Genomic DNA, 26104 nt, shown 5'->3' on the forward strand with positions numbered 1-26104 from the left:
TATCTAGAGTACCTGCTTAAAGGAAGGCAGCGCTGGCTAACAGATGCCCGGAAACAAACTGTTCTGCAGATCCCCAGGCCACAATCCACCCGACAAGTAAGAGAATTCCTAAGGTCGGCAGGATTTTGCAGACTATGGATACCTAAGTTCGCAGAACTGGCTAAACCCTTGTATCAGGCAACACAGGGGCAATAGCCATTTAATTGGACATGCGAAGCCGAGTTGGCCTTCCAACAGATTAAAACTGCCCTACTCTCCGCGCCTGCACTAGGACTACCTGATGTTACCAAGCCCTTCCACTTATACGTGGATGAGAATAAAGGTGTCGCCAAGGCGGTAATAACTCAGAACTTAGGCCCCTGGCGGAGGCCAGTTGCCTACCTGTCAAAGAAGTTAGACCCAGTGGCTGCCAGGTGGCCCCCTTGTCTCCGAATGATTGCGGCCACGGCTCTCATGGTGCAAGATGCTGATAAACTTGTCATAAGGCAAGAATTGCGGGTCGTTACTCCACATGCCATCGAAGGTGTACTCAAACAGCCACCTAATCGATGGATGAGTAACGCCCGGCTCACCCACTACCAAGGACTACTACTAAATCCTCTCAGGATAATTTTCCTGCCCCCAACGACCTTAAACCCTGCCTCGCTGCTGCCCAACCCAGACTTGGACGCCCCACTCCATGACTGCACCAAGATACTAGCTCAAGTGCACGGAGTTCAAGAAGACCTGCAGGACCGCCCACTTCCTGACGCCGACCTCGTCTGGTTCACTGATAGGAGCAGCTTCATGCATCAAGGCCAGTGGTACGCTGGAGCGGCAGTAACTTCAGAGACTGAGGTAATCTGGGCGGAACCCCTGCCCCCGGGGACATCGGCCCAGAAGGCCAAACTGATAGCGCTCACCCAAGCTCTTACCTTAAAGGCGAGGAAAAAGCTGACAGTATATACAGACAGCCGATATGCTTTTGCAATGGCGCATATACATAGGGCCATTTACAAGGAGCGAAGGTTACTGACGGCTGAAGGAAAAGAGATAAAAAACAAGCAAAAGATCCTAGCCCTGCTAACAGCCCTATGGAGGCCAGAAAAATTAGCCATTGTACATTGCCCAGGGCATCAGAAACTAACTACTCCAACTGCTCAAGGCAACTTTCTGGCAGACCAAACTGCAAGGAATGTGGCGAAGGCTCCCAGCCAACTCCTTGCACTCCAGCTCCCTGACCCGGGCCCCTGGGACTTGCCATATTTCCCTGAATATTCAGAACAAGATCTCCAGTAGATTGACAAACTTCCCCTGAAACAAATCCAGAATAGGTGGTGGACTGATACTAATGACCAAACCATCCTACCAGAAAAATTAGGACAACAGGTGTTAGAAAACATCCACCGAACCACCCACCTAAAGGCCCGGCGGATGATAGACCTGATCAGACGCTCCAAGCTCAAAATCAGACATATAGCTAAGACAGCCAGCAGTATTGTGACAAGTTGCAAAGTCTGCCAGCTTAACAACGCATACCCCCAATCTCAAGCTGCAACAAGAACAAGGCTCAGGGGAACCAGGCCCGGTATCTACTAGGAAGTAGATTTTACTGAAATAAAGCCAGGAAAGTACAGGTACCAGTACTTACTTGTCTTTGTAGATACTTTTTCAAGGTGGACTGAAGCATTCCCAACCAAAAGAGAAACTGCTCAGGTCGTAGCAAAGAAAATTCTGGAAGATATCCTTCCCAGGTATGGCTTCCCCATCCAGATAAGGTCAGATAATAGGCCTGCTTTCGTCACTAAAGTAAGTCAGGACTTGGCTTCCATCCTTAGGGCAAATTAGAAACTACATTGCGCTTACAGGCCCCAGAGTTCAGGACAGGTAGAAAGGATGAATCGGACCTTAAAAGAGACCTTAACTAAATTGACTATAAAGACTGGCGCTAATTAAGTAGCGCCAGTGAGGTGGAGGTGAAGTGAGGTGGAGAAGAACAGATAGATCCCAGATGGCCCTTCCATCGCAGACGAGATAAAGACCTTTCATATACATAGATAGTTAAAGACCCCTAGAACTCCCGCTGGACCATGCCTCAACACAGGGCTGTATACTACTCCTCCGCCTCCACATGGCCTAGCAGTCACCTCTGTCTGTGGCGAGGTCTAGTGCAGGTACGGCCCCTGGTCCATAGAAATATCCAGCGACAAGAAAACCACCTGACACAAGATTTACGTCCTTTTTCCTGGTTAAAATTATTGCAAGAAAGATTAGAACTTGCCAACCCTACAAGACTTCACAGCCTGTCTGGCTGCTTTCTGTGTGCCACTCTAAGGCGTCCACCGCTAACCACTGTCCCCCTGCCATGAGGATCCTCCATCTCTGCCCAAGCTAACAACCACCGAAACCTCTCATATGCCCCTATCCCTAACGTGCCACTATACCTAAACCCCAGTCAAGAAAAGTTTCCCTACTGTTTCTCAAGAACTAATTCCAGCCTCTGCAACATCACTGCAACACCCCCTAATATCACCTTAAAGGCTCCGTCAGGCATATTCTTCTGGTATAATAGAACACTATCTAAAAACCTATCAAGCCCCTCTGTTACCAACCTACTGTGTCTTCCTGTCACATTAGTTCCCCAGTTAACTCTACTTACTGCCGGCGAGTTCCTAAGGTATACCGGTAGCTGGACTAGTGCTGTTATTCACCCAGACCCTAGACCGAGACCTGCACAAGCCATATTTCTCCCCCTCATTGCAGGAATCTCCCTCACCGCATCCTTCATGGCGGCCGGACTGGCTGGGGGAGCCCTAAGTCACACCCTCATAGAAAGTAACAAGCTGTACCAACAATTTGCTGTTGCTATAGAAGAGTCAGCTGAGTCCCTTGCCTCCCTCCAGCGGCAGCTCACGTCCCTAGCACAGGTAACCTTGCAGAACCGGAAGGCCTTAGACCTACTCACTGCTGAAAAAGAAGGAACGTGTATGTTTCTAAAAGAAGACTGTTGTTTCTACATAAATGAATCAAGGCTCGTGGAAGACCAGGTCCAACAGTTACGCAAGTTAAGCACAGAAGTAAGAACACGGCAGTTTGCTTCAGATGCAGACCAATGGTAGAACTCATCTATGTTTTCTCTGTTAGCCCCCTTCCTTAGACCCCTGCTGAGTCTACTATTTCTGCTTACCGTAGGACCTTGTGTTGTTAACAGAATTTTGTGGTTCGTTAAAGAAAAGTTTAATACTGTACAACTCATAGTCCTCAGAGCCCAATACCAACCTGTAAACGCTGAAACAGAATCAGACTTATAAGACCCAAGATTGGCTCTAAAAAAATACCTGAAAAGAAAGGGGGGGAATGAAAGGAGCCGGGCACATTCCTCAGCCCTGGGCTTAAAACAAACAAGCCCAGTACAAACACATCCCATCCTCCCATCCCACCACATATCGCCATATAGCTCTCAAACTTCCTGAGCCCAGTACAAACACCACCAGGAAAGTCTCCGATAAGAGGACAGCTGTTCAAAGTTTTACTGAAAGAGCGGGAACCAAAAGAATTCCTTTGTTCCCCTGTAACTTTCAGGCTATAAAAAGCAAACACTCGCATTGTTCAGGGCCCTCTTGTATGCTGTGGAATGGAAGGACCAGGTTTGAACTTGTAGTAAAGATCCTTGCCGCTTGGCTTTGACTCTGGACTCTGGTGGTCTTCTTTAAGGAACTGACGGTCTAGGCATAACAAAATCCACCGGCACACAGCCTGGTGCCGGACCTGGTTAAAGATCGACCCCTGACCTAACTGGTTATGTTATCTATAGATTCCAGACATTGTATGGAAAAGCATTTTGAAAATCCCTGTCCTGTTCTGTTCCGTTCTGATTACCAGAGCATTCAGCCCCCAGTCAGGTACCCCCTGCTTGCTCAGTTGATCACAACCCTCTCACGCGGACCCCCTTAGAGTTGTAAACCCTTAAAAGGGACAGGAATTGCTTACTCTGGGAGCTCAGTTTTTGGAGATGTGAGTCTTGCTGAAGCTCCCGGCCGAAAAAAGCCCTTCCTTCTTTAACTAGGTGTCTGAGGGGTTTTGTCTGCGGCTTGTCCTGCTACAGTTTGATCCAGAAAGATGGGACAACTCAAAGTGGGGCGGGGGGTTGGGTTACCAAACACCTTCTGGTTGATAATTGGTTGAGTTGGTCTAACTGGGATTCATCCGCTTAGATCGCACCACTGCACTCCACCCTGGGCGACAGAGCAAGACTCCATCTCAAAACACAAAAAACAGAAAGGGAATGTTCAATTTAAGATAAAAATTGTGGCTGGACGCAGTGGCGCACGCCTGTAATCCCAGCACTTTGGGAGGCTGAGGTGGGTGGATCACCAGGTCAGGAGTTCGAGACCAGCCTGGCCAGCATGTTGAAACCCCATCTCTACTAAAAATACAAAAATCAGCCAGCCGGGCATGGTGGTGTATGCCTGTAATCCCAGCTACTCAGGAAGCTGAAGCAGGATATTCGCTTGAACCCAGGAGGCTGAGGTTGCAGTGAGCCGAGATCGTGCCACTGCACTCCAGCCTGGGCGACAGAGCGAGACCCCGTCTCAAAAAAAAAAGAAAAAGAAAAAAAAAGATAAAGATTGTGGAGGTCAAAGTTCTTTTTAAGTCTTATAGTGGCTGCCCTTAGAGACAGTAAACAACAAATATTTCCTATTCAGATCTTAATTAATCTCTTTAGGATTGGGACAGTCTGGAAGAGAAAGAACTAGCTATGTTAATAGAGATTTTTTTTTTTTTTTTGGACAGAATCTCACTCTGTCACCCAGGCTGGAGTGCAGTGGTGCGACCTTGATTCACTGCAACCTCTGCCTCCTGGGTTCAAGTGATTCTCCTGCCTTAGCCTCCCAAGTAGCTGGGACTACGGGCATGTGCCACCATGCCCGGCTAATTTTTTTTATTTTTATTTATTTTTTTTTGAGACGGAGTTTCACTCTGTCGCCCAGGCTGGAGTGCAGTGGCGAAATCTTGGCTCATTGCAACCTCCGCCTCCCAGGTTCAAGCAGTTCTCCTACCTCAGCCTCCCGAGTAGCTGGGACTACAGGCGCACGCCACAATGCCCGGTTAATTTCTTTTGTATTTTAGTAGAGACAGGGTTTCACCGTGTTGCCCAGGCTGGTCTCGAACTCCTGAGCTCGGGCAATCTGCCTGCCTCGGCCTCCCAAAGTGCTAGGATTACAGGCGTGAGCCACCACACTCAGCCATTTTTTTAATTTTTAGTAGAGACGAGGTTTCACCATGTTGGCCAGGATGGTCTCAAACACCTGACCTTGTGATCCACCCGCCTCAGCCTCCCAAAGTGCTGGGATTACAGGCATTAGCCACCGGGCCAGGCCAGAGATTCTTTATAGATGCAAATTTTCCCCCACAACTAACAGCTTTGCAGGGCCATTTCAAAGTATGGCAAAGAAACGTTTTGGGGTAAAACATTTTGATTTTCTTCTTTGTCTTGTAATGTTATGCCAGAGTAAAGCTGGAAAGTAAGTTGCAATATATAAGGTTAAATAAAACCTATCTGTTGAGAATTTATGATTTGTAGAGCATGACTCCCCAGACCACTCAGATAGGAATTTGGGCAAAATAAAAAAAATCTGAGTTTAGTCCTTAGAAACCAGTATCTCAAAATAAGGTGTTTTGACCTGCTGAACTGAAGAAGCTGCAAGATCTGTTTGACCCACCCTCCCCCATTGAAGTTGAAGTTCTTTATTTACCTAAGATCCAGACCTACCAAGGAAAACTATTATTTTTTTCTCCCCCTCCCTGTAATCTCATCTATTGCAGAAAATAAGACCAAGATGTACCCACAGCTGAACAGACTCTTTCACAAGTATAATGACTGTCTCCAAGGATCATTTGCATTTCAAAAAGAACTCTTTACACATTAATTTCTGTTTCCTGATCCAGTCCTTCTCCCCAGTAATCATTTATTGCCCCTCAACAGAATTCTTGTCCTCACTCCCATAACCTGTTTTGCAAGGATCTAATGCTCCCATTCTTTCTGTAGCCTCAAGATGGTATATAATTAGCTGGTGTGGTGGTTCTTGCCTGTTGTCCTAGCTACTCAGGAGGCTTGGGCAAGAGAAACACTTGCTCAGGAGTTCAAGGCTACAGTGAGGTGTGAGCCTGATACTGTACTCCAGCCTGAGCAACAGAGCCAGACCCTATCTCTATTTAAAAAAAAAAAAAAAAGAGATGGTATATAAGTTTCTGTAACTGAGGGGTTGAGTGGTCATTCTGAAGGCTCCCACGTACGCATGTTAAATACATTTGTATGTTGGCCAGGCAGTGACTCATGGCTGTAGTCCCAGAGTTTTGGGAGGCTGAGGCAAGGGCTTCACATGAGCCCAAGAGTTCAAGACCAGCCTGGACAACATAGCGAGATGCTGTCTCTACCAAAAAAAAAAAAAAAAAATTACCTGGGTGTGGTTGTGCACACCTATAGTCCCAGCACCTTGGGGGGCTGAGGTGGGAGAATCGCTTGAGCCCAGGAGGTTGAGGTTGCAGTGAGCCATATTCGCACCACTTCACTCCAATCTGGGCAACAGAGCGAGACCTTGTCTCAAATGAATAAATAAATAATAAACGTGTATGCCTTTTCTCCTGTTACTCAACCTGCCTCATGTCAGTGATTTTCAGTGAACCTCCAGGGGTCCTGGAAAGGATCAATATATCAATCCCAGGGAATGCCTCTGATTTTCCCTGCTTGTATCACATGCCTTTCCCTTGAGGACTAACCTCTGATTTTTTTTTTATCTTGTCTAAATTCCTAAGGAGTCTAGGAGTCATGCCCTACAAATCCTAAATTATCATCAGATGGGTTTTATTTAACCCTATATATCATAATTTACTTTCCAACCTGACTGTGACATAACATTACGAGACAAAGAAGAAAATCAAAATATTTTACCCCAAAACATTTTTCTTTGCCATACTTTGAAATGGCTCTGCGAAGCTCTTCTTTGTGGGGGAAAACTTGCATCTGTTAAGAATCTCTATTAACTCCTGGCCAACATGGTGAAACTCCATCTCTACTAAAAATACAAAAATTAGCTGGGCATGGTGGCGCATGCCTGTAGTCCCAGCTACTCAGGAGGCTGAGGCAGGAGAATCACTTGAACCCAAGAGGCAGAGGTTACAGTGAGCCAATATCCCGCCACTGAACTCCAGCCTGGCGACAGAGTGAGACCCCGTCTGGGGGAGGGGAGGGGAAGAATCTCTATTAACATAGCTAGATCTTTTTCTTCCAGACCCTCCCAATCTTAAAGAGATTAACTAGAATCTAAATAGGAAACATTTGTCACCTATTGTCTCTAAGGGCAGCCACTATAAGACTTCAAAAGAACTTTGGTCTCCACAATCTTTATCATAACCTAAACATTCCCTTTCTAGCTATCCCAGATCTTTAGACAAACTCAACCAATTGTCAACCAGAAAATGTTTAAATTCACCTATAGCCTGGAAGCCCCCTGCTTTGAGTTGTTCTGCCTTTCTGGACCAAACCAATGTATTTCTTAAATGTATTTGATTGATGTCTCATGCTTGTCTAAAATGTATAAAACCAAGCTGTGTCTGACCACCTTGGGCACATGCTCTCAGGACTTCCTGAGGGCTGTGTCATGGGCCATGGTCACTCATATTTGGCTCATAATAAACCTCTTCAAATATCTTACACAGTTTGACTCTTTTTGTTGACACCCTGAACCAATCGATTTCCAGGTAAATGGGCGATATTACTAGCCAGGCATAGGTCATATTTCCATTCCTGTAGGCAGGGAGATAGAAACTATGATGAGTAAAATGGGAATGGGAAAGTTTACTGGCTAAACAAAAACAATACCCATCATATACCACAAACTACCCATTGGCTTCTCAGCATTCACACATACCCTTCTTCTCATATATATGATTCCAAGAATGCTGCTAACTAGTAATTATCCCCTTTAAAACTGAAAATAGGCTTATCCTGCATCCAAAGGAAAACAAGCAAAAAATCACATCCAGCCAGGCACAGTGGCTCACCCCTGTAATCCCAACACTTTGGGAGGCCGAGGCAGGCAGATCACAAGGTCAGGAATTTGAGACCAGACTGACCAACATGGTGAAACCCCATCCCTACTAAAAATACGTCTACGTCTCTACTAAAAATACAAAAATTAGGCTGGGCTCGGTGGCTCATGCCTGTAATCCCAGCATTTTGGGAGGCCAAGGTGGGCAGATCACGATGTCAGGAATTCGAGACCAGACCAACATGATGAAGCCCCATCTGACTAAAAATACAAAAATTAGGCCGGGCTCGGTGGCTCATGCCTGTAATCCCAGCACTTTGGGAAGCCGAGGCAGGTGGATCATGAGGTCAGGAGTTGGAGACCAGCCTGACCAACATGGCGAAACCCTGTCTCTACTAAAAATACAAAAATTAGCTGGACATGGTGGTGTGCACCTGTAATCCCAGCTACTTAGGAAGCTGAGGCAGGAGAATCACTTGAACCCGGAAAGCAGAGGTTGCAGTGAGCCCAGATCACACCATTGCACTCCAGCATGGGCAACAGAGCGAGACTGTCTCAAAAAAAAAAAAAAAAAAAAAAGTCACCACGCGCAGTTCCAAAGCAAGGGATCTCTTGAGGATGTGTGTTCTTCTTGGTCAGGTCTTCATGGTCCTATTTCAAATGACTAAATTTTAAATAAAAACAACCCCATTTCATCTCAATCCAGATCTTAAAAATAAAAAAAATTAAAACAACCCCAGTCAACAATGGAAGAACACAAGACAATCTTTTAATACCGTATTTTAAAGGAAAGACAATTTACAATGGCCACTGGACAAGGACAGCAAAAATTCATTCTCCAGTCAGTGGAATGAATCTTGTGGTCAAACTGATCTACTTCCAGTCCTGCTTGCTAGGAGGATATCCCTTAGTCAATATCCTCCAAGGCCATTCCTAAGAGAGATGAAAAAGGCACAGATAGAATATTCTCTTGATTCTGCACCTACTTCTTGTTTGCAAAACTATAAGGACTTGGGAATGATCATAAAGTATTTTCTAGAGGAGTTGGAGACAAAAATCAATAAGGAACAAATCTTTCTAGCTTATTGGTCTACCATCGTCTAAGATGTTATCTGCTTCTACAGGATTAAAGCTGAGTCACTGCCCCATCTGCTTTCTGGCCTGCAGGAATAAGGAAAAGAGAATGAAAAAGTACATGTCTAATGGTTTAAAGTCAAATCATAGCTGGGCATGGTAGCTGACACCTGTAATCCTAGCACTTTGGGAGGCCGAGGCAGGCAGATTGCCTGAGCTCAGGAGTTCAAAACCAGCCTGGGCAACACAGTGAAACCCCATCTCTACTAAAAAATACAAAAAAATTAGCCAGGCTTGGTGGCAGGTGCCGGTAGTCCCAGCTACTTGGGAGGCTGAGGCAGGAGAATTGCTTGAACCCGGGAGGTGGAGGTTGCAGTGAGCCGAGATTGTGCTACTGTACTCCAGCCTGGGCGACAGAGTGAGACTCCGTCTCCAAAAAAAAAAAAAAAAAAAATTTAAATTTAAAAAGTCAAATCATAGAAATGCCATTCAATAACTTCAGTCAATCCCACTGGCCCCATTGAGTCTCATGGACACACCTATCTCAAAAATAGACTGGAAAACATAGGCGCAAGTATTCTGTTGGTAAAGGAAGAGGAGTAGAATGTGGGATAATAGTGATCTCCACCACACTTTATCAGGAATGAGGTACCCAGCAAGAGGTATTTCCCTGGGGTCTAGGATATCACATTACTTGTCTGTGTCTCTGAATCATCTGGCATTGGGAGCTGCTTGCATCACATGCCCTTTGGACAATTTATCATGTCCAGTAAAAGTGAGAACCTATGATTACCCAGGTTTGGTCATGTGCCAGCCTTCAAGGCCAAGAGGACAGGGTCTGTCACTAAAAGTGAGGAAGCTTGCTGGACAAATTAATAACAAAAGCACAAGCAATTAAGGACGTCTTTTCCCAGTACTGAAGATGAAACTTGTCAGGCCTCTGAGCCCAAGCCAAGCCATCGCATCCCCTGTGACTTGCACGAATGCATCCAGATGGCCTCAAGTAACTGAAGATCTACAAAAGAAGTAAAAATAGCCTTAACTGATGACATTCCACCATTGTGATTCGTTTCTGCCCCACCCTACCTGATCAATGTACTTTGTAATCTCCCCCACCCTTAAGAGGGTTCTTTGTAATTCTCCCCACCCTTGAGAATGTACGATGTGAGATCCACCCCTGCCCGCAAAGCATTGCTCTTAACTTCACCGCCTATCCCAAAACCTGTAAGAACCAATGATAATCCACCACCCTTTGCTGACTCTCTTTTCGGACTCAGCCCACCTGCACCCAGGTGAAATAAACAGCTTTATTGCTCACACAAAGCCTGTTTGGTGGTCTCTTCACACGGACGTGAGTGAAAAAACTGTTCGTTTCTCTCCTCAAATGGAAGAATCCTATCAACTGTATGCTACACCAGTATATAGTTTAATATACTTTTTTTTTTTTTTGAGATGGAGTTTTGCTCTTGTCGCCCAGGCTGGAGTACAATGGCGTGATCTCGGCTCACTGCAACCTTCACCTCCTGGGTTCAAGCGATTCTCCTGCCTCAGCCTCCCCAGTAGCTGGGATTATAGGCACATGCCCCGCCGGCTAATTTTTGTATTTTTAGTAGAGACAGGTTTCACCATGTTGGCCAGGCTGGTCTCAACCTCCTGAGCTCAGGCACTCTGCCTGCCTCAGCCACCCAAAGTGCTAGGATTACAGGTGTGAGCCACTGCTCCTGGCCTGAGTCTAGCATTCTTTATCTTTAAGCTTAGAAAGTTGGGACTAGATTTCTTGTATTCACTTACATGTGAAGCTCTGAGTCTGTCATTCTTTTCTTCAAAAAAAAAATTATCTTCTTCCTAGAGATCAACACCAACCAGATATTATTCCCGCTATTTTTTTTTTTTTTTTTTTTTGAGACAGAGTTTCGCTCTTGTTGCCCAGGCTGGAGTTCAATAGTGCGATTTTGGCTCACTGCAACCTCCGCCTCCCGGGTTCAAGCGATTCTCCTGCCTTAGCCTCCCGAGTAGCTGGGATTACAGGCATGCACCACCACACCCAGCTAATTTTGTATTTTTAGTAGAGGCGGAGTTTCTCCATGTTGGTCAGGCTGGTCTTGAACTCCCGACCTCAAGTGATCCATCCACCTCAGCCTCCCAAAGTGCTGGGATTACAGGTGTGAGCCACTGTGCCCAGCCCGGCTTTTTGTATTTTTATTACAGATGGGGGTTTCTCCATGTTGGGCAGGCTGGTCTCAAACTCCTGACATCAGGTGATCCGCCAGCCTCTGCCTCCCAAAGTGCTGGGATTACAGGCATGAGCCACCGCGCCGGCCAATAACTGTACATTTTAAACTAAAGAGTGTAGCCTGGGCACGGTGGCTAATGCCTGTAATCCTAGCACTTTGGGAGGCTTACATGGGTGGATCACCTGAGGTCAGGAGTTCGAGACCAGCCTGGCCAACATGGTGAAACCCTGTCTCTACCAAAAATATAAAAAATTAGCCAGATGTGGTGGCAAGTGCCTGTAATCCCAGCTACTTGGGAGCCTGAGGCAGGAGAATGCGCTTGAACCCGGGGGGCTGAGGTTGCAGTGAGCCGAGATGGTGCCACTTCATTGCAGCCTAGGTGACAGAGCGAGACTTCATCTCTAAATAAATAAATAAAATAGTATAATTGGTTTGTTTGAGGGAATGGATACCCCATTCTTCATGATGTGCTTATTTCACATTGCATGTCAGTATCAAAACATTTCATGTACCCCATAAATATATACACTTATGTACCCACAAAAATAAAAACTAATCAATAGAAAAAAGAATGCAGGATGAAGTCAAGGGACAAAGAAATGAAGATGTATTCTCATGCTGATCACATTTCTCTGTGGGGGTCTTCAAACTACTTGCTGGAAGTCAGGGTGTGAAAAACATCTGAAGTTATTTATTTATTTTGTAGACAGAGTTTCACTCTGTCACTCAGGCTGGAGTTCAGTGGGACAGTCTTGGCTCACTGCAACCTTCACCTCCTGGATTCAAGGGATTCTGGTGCCTCAGCCTGCCGAGTAGCTGTGATTACAGGCATGTGCCACCACGCCTGGCTAATTTCTGTATTTTTAGTAGAGACCAGGATTTCACCATGTTGGCTAGGCTGGTCTTGAACTCCTGACCTCAGGTGATCTGCCCCGCCTGGGCCTCCCAAAGTGCTGGGCTTATGGGAGTGAGCCATCGCTTAAGGTGTTAAGTGATTCTTTTTTTAGATGGAGTTTTGCTCTTGTTGCCCAGGCTGTAGTGCAATGGCGCCATCTAGGCTCACTGAAACCTCAGCCTCCCAATTAGTCGGGATTACAGGCACCTGCCACCATGCCTGGCTAATTTTGTATTTTTAGTGGGGGGGGGGGGGGGGGGGGCGGTTTCGTCATGTTGGTCAGGCTGGTCTCAAACTCCTGACCTCAGGTGATCCACCCACCTTGGCCTCCCAAAGTGCTGGGATAACAGGCATGAGTCGCTGCGCCTAGCAAGTGACTTGTTGTTGTTTTTGAGATGGAGTTTCACTCTTGTTGCCCAGACTGAAGTACAGTGGCACAATCTCAGTTCACTACAACTTCTGCCTCCTGGGTTCAAGTGATTCTCCTGCCTCAGCCTCCCAAGTAGCTGGGATTACACAGGCATGTGCCACCACACCTTGCTAAATGTTCGTATTTAGTAGAGATGGGGTTTCACCATGTTGGTCAGGGTGGTCTCAATCTCCTGACCTCGTGATCCGCTTGCCTCACCTTCTCAAAGTGCTGGAATTACAGGCATGAGCCACTGTGCCCAGCCTACAAGTGATTCTTAAACAAAAGTCTTATGATTCCAATGTCAGAGAACCTGCCTATAGGAACAAAGGGGATGCAAATCAATTCTTTTATTTATTTCTTTTTTTCTTTGAATTTCCTTCCTCAGGTTAAAGCAAATCAATTCTTAAACAGTCTTACAACCCTAACTTCAGAAATCCTATCTATAGGAATAATGGGAATGCAAATGGTCAGTACCTGGTGCTACCTGACTTTTAGCAACAAGGAAGTGGGCCAAAGTACAGCCTGATTAATACTTAGTTATGACTACATATCTGTCCAGAACCCTACATGCAATTCTTGTCAATCCTGTGGGGGTGGTTTCATATATATATGTGTGTGTGTATATATATGTGTATATATATATTTATATATATAATCCTTTAATATGTTGTTGGATTAAATTTACTAATATTTTGTAAATAATTTTTGAGTATGAGGGATATTAGCATATTATATAATTTATGAGGGATATTAGCATATTATTTTATTTATTTAATTTTGTAATATATTTGTCTAGTTTGTGGTTATTATGGCCACATAAAACAAATTGAGTAGCCAGGTGCAGTGGCTCACGTGTGTAATCCTAGCCCTTTGGAAGACCGAGGTGAGCCCAGGAGTTTTAGACTCCTGCTTGAGCCCAGGAGTTTTAGACCAGCCTGGGCAACATGGCAAGACCTAGTCTCTACAAAAAAATTTAAAAAATTAGCCAGGCCTGGTGGTGCACGTCTGTGGTCCCAGCTTCTCAGGAGGTTGAGGCAGGATGATGGCTTGAGCCCAGGAGGTCAAGGCTCCAGTGAGCTGTGTTCACACTACTGCACCCTACCTTGGGCAAGATAATGAGATTCTGTTTCAAGAAAAGAAAAAACAGCTGGGTGCGGTGGCTCATGCCTGTAATCCCAGCACTTTGGAAGGCCGAGGCAGGTGGATCACCTGAGGTCAGGAGTTCAAGACCAGCCTGGCCAACATGGTGAAACCCCGTTTCTACTAAAAATAAAAAAAAAAATTAGCCAGGCGTGGTGGCAGGCACCTGTAATCCCAGCTACTTAGGAGGCTGAGTCAGGAGAATCGCTTGAACCCAGGAGGCAGAGGTTGCGGTGAGCCTAGATTGCACCATTGCACTCCAGCCTGGACAACAAGAGCAAAACTCCGTCTAAAAAAAAAAACAAAAAAGAAAGAAAGAACAAAAAACAAATTGGGGTTGAGCTCAGTGGCTCACTCTTGTAACCCAGCACTTTGGGAGGTCAAGACAGGAGGATCACTTGAGCTTAGGAGTTTGAGACCAGTCTAGGCAACAGACGGAGACCCTATCTCTAAAAATGAGGAGTTGTTCTTTTCTCCTCTTTTTTTGAAAGAGTTTATATATGATTGATGTTATTTATTTCCTGAATATTTAAAAATTTTTAGCACTGAAACTGGGGTTTCTTCATGGAAATATTTTTTCTTTTTTGAGACAGGGTTTTGTTTTGTTTTGTTTGTTTTGAGACAGAGTTTCACTCTTGTCACTCAGGCTGGAGGGCAATGGCACAATCTCAGCTCACTACAACCTCTACCTCCCAGGCTCAATCTATTCTACTGCCTTAGCCCCCCGAGTAGCTAAGTATCAAGGACCACAGGTATCCACTGCCACGCCCGGTTAATTTTTGTATTTTCTGTAGAGATGGGGTGTCACCATGTTGCCCAGGCTGGTCTTGAACCCCTGGGCTCAAGCCATTGACCCACCTTGGCCTCCCAAAGTGCTGGGATTACAGGCGTGAGCCTCCGTGCCTGGCCTCTTTATTTATTTTTAATAATGTCAATACTCTTAAAATATAAAAGCTGAATTTAGATAGAAGTTGTGCTATCACATGAAATGACAGGAGCTAGGGTTCTTTTTTTTTTTTTTTGAAACAGGGTCTCGCTCTGCCACCCAGCCTGGAGTGCAGTGGCACAATCACAGCTTATTGCAGCCTAAACTTCCCAGGCTCAAGTGATCCTCCCACCTTATCCACCTTACCCTCCCAAGTAGCTGGAACTACACAGGCACCACCATACCCAGCTAATTTTTCTTCTTTCTTTCTTTTTTTTCTTTTCTTTTCTTTTCTTTTTCTTTCTTTTTTTTTTTTTTTTTTTTGAGACACAGGGTCTCCTTATGTTGTGTGGCCTGGTTTCAAACCTCTGGGTTCAAGCACTCCTCCCACCTCAGCCTCCCATCGTGCTGGAATTACAGGCATGAGTCATCACACTCGGCCTAGGGTTCTTATTTTTGGGTAAAATGCCTTCACAGCACTTCCTATTATCAGTTTTAAAGATCAGACTCTTCCTCCATGCCTCGCCGCTCTTCGGTTCTACTCTGTCCACTGCCATGGCCCAAGCTGACATCGTGCTGATCGGATTGGCAGTCATGGGCCAGAACTTAATTCTGACCATGAAAGACTATGACTTTGTGGTTTGTGCTTTTAATAGGACTGTCTCCAAAGTGGATGATTTCTTGGCCAATGAGGCAAAGGGAACCAAAGTGGTGGGTGCCCAGTCCCTGAAAGAGATGGTCTCCAAGCTGAAGAAGCCCCAGCTGATCATCCTCCTGGTGAAGGCTGGGCAAGCTGTGGATTATTTCATCAAAAAACTGGTACCATTGTTGGACATTGGTGACATCATCATTGATGGAGGAAATTCTGAATATAGGGACACCACAAGAGAGTGCCAAGACCTCAAGGCCAAGGGAATTTTATCTGTGGGGAACGGAGTCAGTGGTGGAGAGGAAGGGGCCTAGTATGGCTCATTGCTCACGTCAGGAGGGAACAAAGAAGCATGGCCCCACATCAAGACCATCTTCCAAGGCGTTGCTGCAAAAGTAGGAATCCTGCTGTGACTGGGTGGGAGATGAGGGAGCAGGCCACTTTGTGAAGATGGCGCACAACGGGACAGAGTATGGGGACATGCAGCTGATCTGTGAGGCATACCACCTGATGAAAGACGTGCTGGGCATGGCACAAGACAAGATGGCCCAGGCCTTTGAGGATTGGAATAAGACAGAGCTAGACTCATTCCTGATTGAAATCACAGCCAATATTCTCAAGTTCCAAGGTGCTGATGGCAAACACTTGCTGCCAAAGATCAGGGACAGTGCAGGGCAGAAGGGCATGGGGAAGTGGACCACCATTTCTGCCCTGGAGTACGGCATACCCGTCACCCTCATTGGAGAAGCTGTCTTTGCTCGGTGCCTGCCATCTCTGAAGGATGGGAGAATTCAAGCTAGCAAAAAGCTGAAGGGTCCCCAAAAGTTCCAGTTTGATGGTGATAAGAAATCATTCCTGGAGGATATTCAGAATGTCCCTCTACACTTCCAAGATCGTCTCTTATGCTCAAGGCTTTATGCTGCTAAGGCAGGGAGCCACCGAGTTTGGCTGGACCCTCAATTATGGTGACATTGCCCTGATGTGGAGAGGGGGCTGCATTATTAGAAGTGTATTCCTAGGAAAGATAAAGGATGCGTTTGATCGAAACCCAGAACCTCAGAACCTCCTACTGGACGACTTCTTAAGTCAGCTGTTGAAAACCACCAGGACTCTTGGTGGTGGGCAGTCAGCACTGGGGTCCAGGCTGGCATTCCCATGCCCTGTTTTGTCACTGCCCTCTCCTTCTATGACAAGTACAGACACGAGATGCTTCCAGCCAACCTCATCCAGGCTCAGCGGGATTCCTTCGGGGCTCACACCTATGAACTCTTGGCCAAACCAGGGCAGTTTATCCACACCAACTGGACAGGCCACGGTGGCAGTGTGTCATCCTCGTCATACAATGCCTGATGATGATGATGCTGCTCCTGTCACCCTCCACGATTCCACAGACCAGGACATTCCATGAGCCTCATGGCACTGCCAGCTGGCCCTTTTTTTTTTTTGAGACGGAGTCTCACTCTGTCGCCCAGGCTGGAGTGCAGTGGCGTGATCTTGGCTCACTGCAAGCTCCGCCTCCCAGGTTCATGCCATTCTCCTGCCTCAGCCTCCCGAGTAGCTGGGACTACAGGCGCCCGCCACCACACCCAGCTAATTTTTTGTATTTTTAGTAGAGACGGGGTTTCACCATGTTAGCCAAGATGGTCTCGATCTCCTGACCTCATGATCCTCCCGCCTCGGTCTCCCAAAGTTCTGGGATTACAGGCATGAGCCACCCCTGGCCCAGATCTTTTTAAAAAGTGTTGTAAGAGACTCCTGAGGAAGGCACACAGTTTATTTGTAAAGTAGCTCTGTGAGAGCCACTGTGCCCTCTGCGCTTGCCTCTTGGGACTGACCAGGAGCTGTTCATGTGTGTGAGAGTGGGAACCACCTCCTTGCAGCAGTGGCTTCCGCATGCCCCATGTGCTGGTGTGGTTCCCATCAAGCAGACAGGAAGGGTCTTTGTGCACTCTGATCAGTTGGAACGTCTGTATCATGTGGCTGAATTCCCTTTTTCCTTTACTCAATAAAAGCTACATCAGACTGATGATAAAGAAAGAAAGAAAGAAAGAAAGATCAACACTGATTCTCCCTGGGTAGCCAACTGAGGTAGTTTGGATAATTTAGTTCTTTCTTTATCCACTTTTATTGCTGGTCCTCTAGTTTCAAAAATAAGTACATTTAAAAATAAAACAAAAAAGGCCAGGTGTGGTGGCTCACGCCTGTAATCCCAGCACTTTGGGAGACCAAGGTGGGCGGATCACTTGAGGTCAGGAGTTTCAGACCAGCCTGGCCAACATGGTGAAACCCTGTCTCTACTAAAAAACACAAAAATTAGCCTGGACGTGGTGGCTCACGCCTGTAATCCCAGCACTTTGGGAGGCCAACATGGACAGATCACAAGGTCAGGAGTTCGAGACCAGCCTGGCCAATATGGTGAAACCCCATGTCTACTAAAAATACAAAAATTAGCTGGACGTGTGGCGGGCACCTGTAGTCCCAGCTACTTGGGAGGCTGAGGCAGGAGAATCGTTTGAACCTGGGATGCGGAGGTTGCAAGTGAGCTGAGATTGCACCACTGCACTCCAGGCTGGGCAACAGATTGAGTCTCCGTCTCAAAAAAATAAGGCCAGGCGTGGTGGTTCACACCTGTAATCCCAGCACTTTAGGAGGCCAAGGCGGGGGGATCACCCGAGATTGGGAGTTTGAGACTAGCCTGACCAACATGGAGAAACCCCATCTACTGAAAATACAAAATTAGCCAGGAGTGGTGGCACATGCCTGTAATCCCAGCTACTTGGGAGGCTGAGGCAGGAGAATTGCTTGAACCCAGGAGGCAGAGGTTGCAGTGAGCTGAGATTGCACCATTGCACTCCAGCCTGGGCAACAAGAGCAAAACTCTGTCTCAAAAAAAAAAAAAAAAAAAATTAACCAGGCATGGTGGCACATGCCTGTAATCCCAGCTTACTCTCAGGAGGCTGAGGCAGGAGAATTGCTTGAACCCAGGAGGCAGAGGTTGCAGTGAGCTGAGATGGCACCACTGCACTGCAGCCTGAGGGACAGCGAGACTTCCACTCAAAAAAAAAAAAAAATCCCCAAAAAAAAAAAAAACCAATTTAGTCATAGTTATTGGATAGTTCAGGCCAAAACAGGTCATTTGGCTTGAATTACATGGTTTCCTTTTCCCAGTTTAATTATTCTACCTTGCCTGGGTGTGGATCCTCTCTTAAAGTTGCTGGCACGGAAAGGCAAATGAGAGGTAAAATGACTCAATTCACTAAGATAAATTCACCTTGCACTTTAACTCACTGTATTAGTCCATTCTCACACTGCTAATAAAGACATACCCTAGACTGGGTAATCTATAAAGGAAAGAAGTTTAATTGACTCACAGTTCCACAGGGCTGGGGAGGCCTCAGGAAACTTAAAATCATGGTGGAAGGGGAAGCAAACATTTCCTTCTGTACATGGCAGCAGAAAGGAGAAGAAGAAGAAGGAAGCCACTTATAAAACCATCAGATCTCATGAGAACTGACAATCATGAGAACAGGATGGGGGAAAACCATCCCCATGGGTCATTTATCTCCACCTGGTCCCTCCCACACATGTGGCAATGATGCAAACTCTAATTCAAGATGATATTTGGGTTGGAACACATCCACACCATATCAATCACTTTCCATTTAAAACTATGTTTATAAAGACACCAAAGGGAACAAAAGTATTAATAATATATGTAACCCAAAATAAGCTCTGGGTATTTATTTACTTTTGCTTGAAGATTATGGTTTACCTGTGTAAGCAATGCTCTAGAGATAATCAGACTATCAGAAGACGGAATCCCTATGCCAGTCTTCCTTACTCATTCCCTGGGCAAGTCCCTTAATCTACGTATATCTAAATTCTCTATTTTTTTAAAAAAAGATGATACATATCTAAATATTATATTTACTTTTGTCCATTAATTAAAATTCTGAAAACAGAGGCAGACGTGGCGGCCGTGGCTCCGTGGACTCTGGTAGTTCCCACCTCCCCAGCGCTGGCGGCACACCCACGCCAGCCCGGAGGAGCAGAGGATATTGCAAAGGATACAGATGAAGAGATGCATAGACCAGGTATGGGAGGAGTGCAGAGCTTCCATGCCATACCTAGGTGCCACCCTTCAAGAACCTTCCTGTGTTCAGCCATCCAGAAGCTTCCTGAACCTGTCCTTTTATGTTTTTCTGGAGGCTTCATTATGGAGACACAATTGACTAAATGATTGGCCATTGGTGATAAACTTAACCTTCAGTCCCCTCCCGGGACTGATCCTGCCTTGGCCTTTCTGGTGACCAACCCCATCCTGAAGCTGCCTAGGGGCTGCCAGCCCTCAGTCAATCATTCACAGGCAAAAAGACATCATTGTGGAGATTCCAAGGATTTTAGTCTTCATTTCTGTGTCGGGCACAGTGCTAAGTGCTAGGTGTTCAATGGTGATGAAGCAGATGGAGGTTACCAAACTTGTGGACCGGAGCCTCATGTAACAAACATGGACCTCACTGTAGCCTAGTCATGGCTTCTAGCTTTTTGGATCTGAGCCTCCAAAGGAGGAAATGACCGTTCAGGGTTCTTGCTCCAGCTTGATTATGGAAACTGAACCTTCACTGGGTGTGCACTTACCAAGGACAGGAAAGTTTCTCTCTTTGAAGGGCTTTAAATATGTAACAAAGAAAAATGACGACTTTATCTATCAGATAGCAGATGAAAAACATTGTGAAAAATTACTCAGAGGCAGAAATCAAAGTCCGGGAGGCCACCTCCAATGACCCATGGGGCCCATCCAGCTCTCTGATGACCAAGATTGTGGACCTGACCTACAACATGGTGGCCTTCTCTGAGATCATGAGCATGATGTGGAAGCGGCTCAATGACCATAGCAAGAACTGGCAGCATGTGTACAAGGAGCTGCTGCTGCTGGACTACCTCATCAAGACAGGCTTCGAGAGCATGGCCCAGCAGTGCCGTGAGATCATCTTTGCCATCCAGACCCTGAAGGACTTCCAGTACATTGACCAAGATGGCAAGGACCAGGGCATCAATGTGCATGAGAAGTCAAAGCAACTGGTGGCCCTCCTCAAAGATGAGGAATGACTGAAGGCTGAGAGGGCCCAGGCTCTCAAAACCAAAGAGCACATGGCCCAGGTTGCCACTGGCATGGGCAGCAACCAGATCACCTTGGGCGAGGCTCCAGCCAGCCCAACCTCTCCACCAGCCACTCGGAGCAGGAGTATGGTAAGGCCAGGTGTCCCCGGGCTCCTACCATGGCTGTGAGTAATGGAAGTGCTTCTCACCCTTTGCCAGAGCAGCAGCAATGGGTGACAGGTGGGATGGGTGTCCCCAGGCTTAGGGAGCGGTGGCCCCCGCAGAGCTTGAATCTATCCTCGGTACTGAGCCTTTGGCAGCCCAGGCAAATTGTCCTTGGTCTGGATTGAGTTTGGTTATAAAGGGACTTTTAGCCCCTTGGCTGCTCTGGTTCAGGGGTCTCTAAGGCCCTTTGCTGCTCTGTGGGTTTCATTCTGTACATCTGGGCAGAAGGTGGGCAGAGGCAGGTCTTGTCTGCTTCCTCCTCAAAGCGGGTCTGGCAGCAAAGGGTTGTCCTGCTGCATATCCAATGGGGAGTTGACTCTGGTAGCCAGGAGGAAACAAATGCTTTTTCTTGATAATCTTGTTTCTTTTTTTTCTGAGACAGAGTCTCACCCTGTTGCCCAGGCTGGAGTGCAATGGCACAATCTCGGCTCACTGCAAACTCTCCCTCCCGGGTTTAAATGATTCTCCTGCCTCATCCATCCGAGTAGCTGGGATTACAGGCACCCGCCACCACGCCCAGCTATTCTTCGTATTTTTAGTAGAGACAGGGTTTCACCGTGTTGGCTAGGCTGGTCTTGAACTCCTGACCTTGCGATCCACCTGCCTTGGCCTCCCAAAGTGCTGGGATTACAGATGTAAGCCACTGCACCTGGCTGATAATCTTGTTTGTTTAATCTCATATTAAATGTCTTTCCACTGACTGAAAAAAGTAATAAATAAAAAAAAATAAAATAAAATACTGAAAACAGTAAGAAGCATACTTTCTATAAAGGTCTAAGGTTCTAAAATTCTTTTCCTGTTCTTCAAACTCTGTGGTAAGTTAAGAAAACTGGTGGGGTGTGGTGGCTCACACCTGTAATCCTAGCACTTTGGGAGGCCGAGGCAGGTGGATCACCTGAGGTCTGGAGTTCGAGACCAGCCTGGCCAACGTGGTGAAACCTCGTTTCTACTAAAAATACAAAAATTAGCTGGGTGTGGTGGCATGCACCTATAATCCCAGCTACTTGGGAGGCTGAGGCAGGAGAATTGCTTAACCCAGGAAGCAGAGGTTGCAGTGGAGATTGCACCATTGCACTCCAGCCTGGAGTGGGCAAAAACTCTGTCTCAAAAAAAAAAAAAAAGAGGACTTTTGCTTAATTCTTAGAGCTCCGAGTAGACATCCTTGAATAATGATAGCTACCATTTACATAGTGTTTACCTAAATCCAAGCAACATCAAAGTGTTCTACATGTATTGATTCATTGAAACTTCACAACAATTCTCAGAGGTAGATCTTATTATTCACAACTGAGGAAACAAAGGCACAAAATTAATTGACTTCCCTCAGAAATCCCATGTAGTAAGTGGCAGACTTAGAATGTAAACAGTATGGCTTGACTCCCTACTGTTACTTTTTTTTTTTTTTTTTTTTTTAGATAGGGTCTCACCCTGTCTCCCAGGCTGGAGTACAGTGGCACAATTTCAGCTCACTGCAGCCTCGACATTCCGGGCTCACACGATGCTCCCACCTCAGCCTTCCAAGTAGCTGGGAATACAGGCACACACCACCACACCCAGCTATTGTATTTTTTAGTAGAGACAGGGTTTCGCCATGTTGCCCAGGCTGGTCTCAAACTCAGGGACTCAAGCAACCTGCCCACCTCAGCCTTTCAGAGTATTGGGATTACAAGTGTGAGCCACAGCACCTGGCCAACTCCATACTCTTATCCATTGTATACTATATCCCTTCCATTGCCACAATGCTTCATAATGTCATAACTGGTATTTTGGCTGTGTCCTCAATAAATACTTGTTAAGTGGGTCTGAATATAATTCTTAATATGTATTTGAGAAATAATAGAGTTGGAATTTTCAGAGAAAGACTTTAAGTTATAAGACTATTCATTTGTGGCCATTAATATATATTCATTGTTGATATATAATGAGAATGCTGTTTCTTTGGATATAGTTGAAGACAGCTGGCCAGCTTTTGCATGCTCTGATAATCTGACCTTCTCTTGTCCAAAAATACACACCTTCTTTAGCACATTCCTTTATGTATGATTTTAAACTCCCTCTCCATTTTCCCACTCTTCTATATGAATATTTTTGGGCCGGGCGCAGAGGCTCACGCCTGTAATCCCAGCACTTTGGGAAGCCGAGGTGGGTGGATCACAAGGTCAGGAGTTTGAGACAAGCCTGACCAACATGGTGGAACCCCGTCTCTACTAAAAATACAAAAATTAGCTGGGCCTGGTGGCGGGCGCCTGTAGTCCCAGCTACTCAGGAGGCTGAGGCAGGGGAATCGCTTGAACCTGGGAGGTGGAGATTGCAGTGAGCCAAGACTGTGCCATTGCACTCCAGCCTGGGTGACAAGAGCAAAACTCCATCTGAGACGGAGTCTCACTCTGTCGCCCAGGCTGGAGTGCAGTGGTGCCATCCTGCCATCTGGGATTACAGGCGTGAGCCACTGCACCCGGCCAAAGGCTTTTAGTTATTAATTTCAAAAATAATACTCAACATTTCTGCTTTAGTTTGAGGAATCACTGGCACAAGACCTAAAACTACATTAACATAAAGTTTATTAGAATAAACCAGAATAAATATATAAAATGCATCCTAGACCCTTCATGCTTTTAAGCATTTGAGTGAGTGTCCTGACCAAACTCTCTTTGGACAATATTCTGCACCACAGAATTACAAACTCTAGCTTTCCAAACTACACAGTAGGCTAGAATGTGAGGTTGGGAACATGATCTTTGTATTAGTTATTGCAGGAGTAAAATGCAGACAACATCACGGACACCCACTGAATTCACTGACCTTTAATGACATTTGATACTCTGAATTTGGCAGTGAGCAAGCAGGTTTGGGGCTTCAAAAAATTCAAGAAAATATTAACATTTCTACAATGTTATGTTTGGTCCCATAAAAAATGTAAAAGAATTTTGAAAAATATAAGATAGCATTGAGACAAAAAGTAGTATTATTACCATCATCAGAATCGTTAAGTGTCTCCATTTTCAACATCAATAGATTGAAATCTCATTATACAATTCTCCTTTCATCCATCTAAGTGTCCTTCCGGAAAGGGAAAGACACTTGCTTTTTCCACAGTCTCCTTGCATGCATCTTTGCACAATCTCAGCTGCTCTGCTAAAGGTTCTAACCACCACTTTCTGTGACACCTGCCAGTCCTCCCCCTCTCCTGCTGATCTGCATCCTCCTACTTCTCTCCTCCCTGCCCCACCCCCACGTATGCATTGCCTGGATCCTATGACCCTCACACTCATCCCTCACTCAGAGCAGTGCATCCATGAGTAATACTTTCTAGAGGCACTCTGCCCATCCACTGGATGCGATATACATAGGATATGATTTCAATCCTCCTTCTGAAAGTCAGAGAGCACTTCCCAGGATGATTCTCTGAAAACTGATAGCAGGTTTTCTTCCAGAAAATTGCAGGACAGGTTGAACTCAATCTATTAAAAAAAAAAAAATACACTTGAAGTTTCCATTTTTAAAAAGCTGAAAAGCTATATTTCTGGCTCTGTAAGTAATCCATATCTCTGAACTGTGTCCTTAAGGTCATGAGATATTTTATAGTATTTATCCTTGGAAATATACATCAGAAATACGAATGAGATCAGGCACAACTTGCAATTAGTTAAGAGCAGTGAGTAACAGGGTTTCAAAGAAAATACCTAGGTTTATGTCAACTTATATAAGCTAAAGCTTTTCAAATGTATTGTAGAATTACAAATTGTGGCCTAAGTTTTCATCAGATTCTGAGTTTCACATTGACTAAAGATCAAGAAAGAACATAAAATCTAATATTCAAAATAGAATTAAAAGCTACATGCCAGGCCCGGTGGCTCACCCGTGTAATCCCAGCACTTTGGGAGGCTGAGGTGGGTGGATCACTTGAGGTCAGGAGTTCGAGACCAGCCTGGCCAATATGGTGAAACCCTGTCTCTACTAAAATTACAAAAATTAGCCAGTGTGGTGGTGGGCACCTGTAGTCCCAGCTACTTGAGAGGCTGAGGTGGGAGAATCGCTTGAACCCAGGAGGCAAAGGTTGCAGTGAGCTGAGATTGTGCTACTGCATTCCAGCCTAGGCGACAGAGTGAGACTCTGTCTCAAAAAAAGTTACAACATTCCAGCAATGTGGTAGTCTAGTCTAAGCCTGTTTACTGCTGATAATCCAGAATTCATTGAATACCAAAGCAAAGACCTAATCTAGGTCTTAGATTGAGTTGAAACATGACTCCTCATGACTTCTAGCCTTTTTCTGGGTTTTACTTTCCATTGCGATATATAAAGAGAATGCTGTCTCTTTGGACATAGTTGAAGAGAGCTAGCTAGCTTTTGTGTGCCCTGATCATCTGCCTTTCTCTTACGCACCTTTTTTTTGGGGGGTGGGGGGTGGAGGGCGGGGACGGAGTCTCGTTCTGTTGCCCAGGCTGGAATGCAGTGGTGCGATCTCGGCTCACTGAAACCTCTTCCTCCCGGGTTCAAGCAATTCTCTGCCTCAGCCTCCCGAGTAGCTGGGATTACAGGTGCCTGCCACTACGCCCAGCTAATTTTTATATTTCTAGTAGAGATGAGGTTTCACTATCTTAGCCAGGCTGGTCTTGAACTCCTGACCTCATGGTCCACCCGCCTTGGCCTCCCAAAGTGCTGGGATTGCAGGGATGAGCCACCGTGCCTGGCCCAAAATAAACACCTTCTTTAGCATGTTTGTTTGTGTATGATTTTAAACTCCCTCTCCATTTTCCCCCTCTCTTCTATAAGAATATTTTTATTTGCCTGTGTTGCCCTAAAAATGCAATGCATAGAATTGAACACGCAGTTCCAGATGAGATCTGACCAATGTGAAGTACAATGCAACGTTCTCTTCTACCATCTTGACAGTATACTTCTTATAATGTCATTTAACAAATAGAAAATTAAAGAAAAAAAGTTTTACAGCTATTGGAATGTATGTAGCTGGCAATCCAAAAGTATTTCTGAATGTTGTTAAACGAAAAGCAAGGCTGGGAATGGTGGCTCATGCCTGTAATCCCAGCACTTTAGGAGGCCAGTGTGGGAGAATCACATGAGCCCAGGAATCAAGACCAGCCTGAGCAACATAGCAAGACCCCCTTCTCTACAAAAAAATTAAAAATTAGTCAGGCATGGTGGCATGCACCTGTAGTTCCAGCTACTCAGGAGGCTGAGGTGGGAGGAGTGCTTGAGCCCAGGAAGTCGAGGCTGCAGTGAGGTATAATCATGCCACTGCACTCTAGCCTGGCCAACAGAGTGAGACCAAAAGAAAGAATAAAGAAAAGAGACTGGGCACGGTGTCTCATGCCTGTAATACCAGCACTTTGGGAGTCCGAGGCAAATCACGAAGTCAAGAGGTCTAGACCATCCTGGCCAACATGGTGAAACCCCATCTC

General features: G+C 45.8%; 2 pseudogenes; both read left to right on the forward strand.

Moving 5' to 3' along the window:
* Positions 1-15265: 15265 nt before the first annotated feature.
* LOC101126880 (6-phosphogluconate dehydrogenase, decarboxylating-like) lies at positions 15266-16717 on the forward strand (annotated as a pseudogene).
* Positions 16718-20051: 3334 nt separating this feature from the next.
* LOC101130244 (epsin-2-like) lies at positions 20052-20809 on the forward strand (annotated as a pseudogene).
* Positions 20810-26104: the final 5295 nt, after the last annotated feature.

The sequence above is a fragment of the Gorilla gorilla genome, chromosome 17 (assembly GCF_029281585.2).
Source record: "Gorilla gorilla gorilla isolate KB3781 chromosome 17, NHGRI_mGorGor1-v2.1_pri, whole genome shotgun sequence".
Taxonomy (NCBI): Eukaryota; Metazoa; Chordata; class Mammalia; order Primates; family Hominidae; genus Gorilla; species Gorilla gorilla.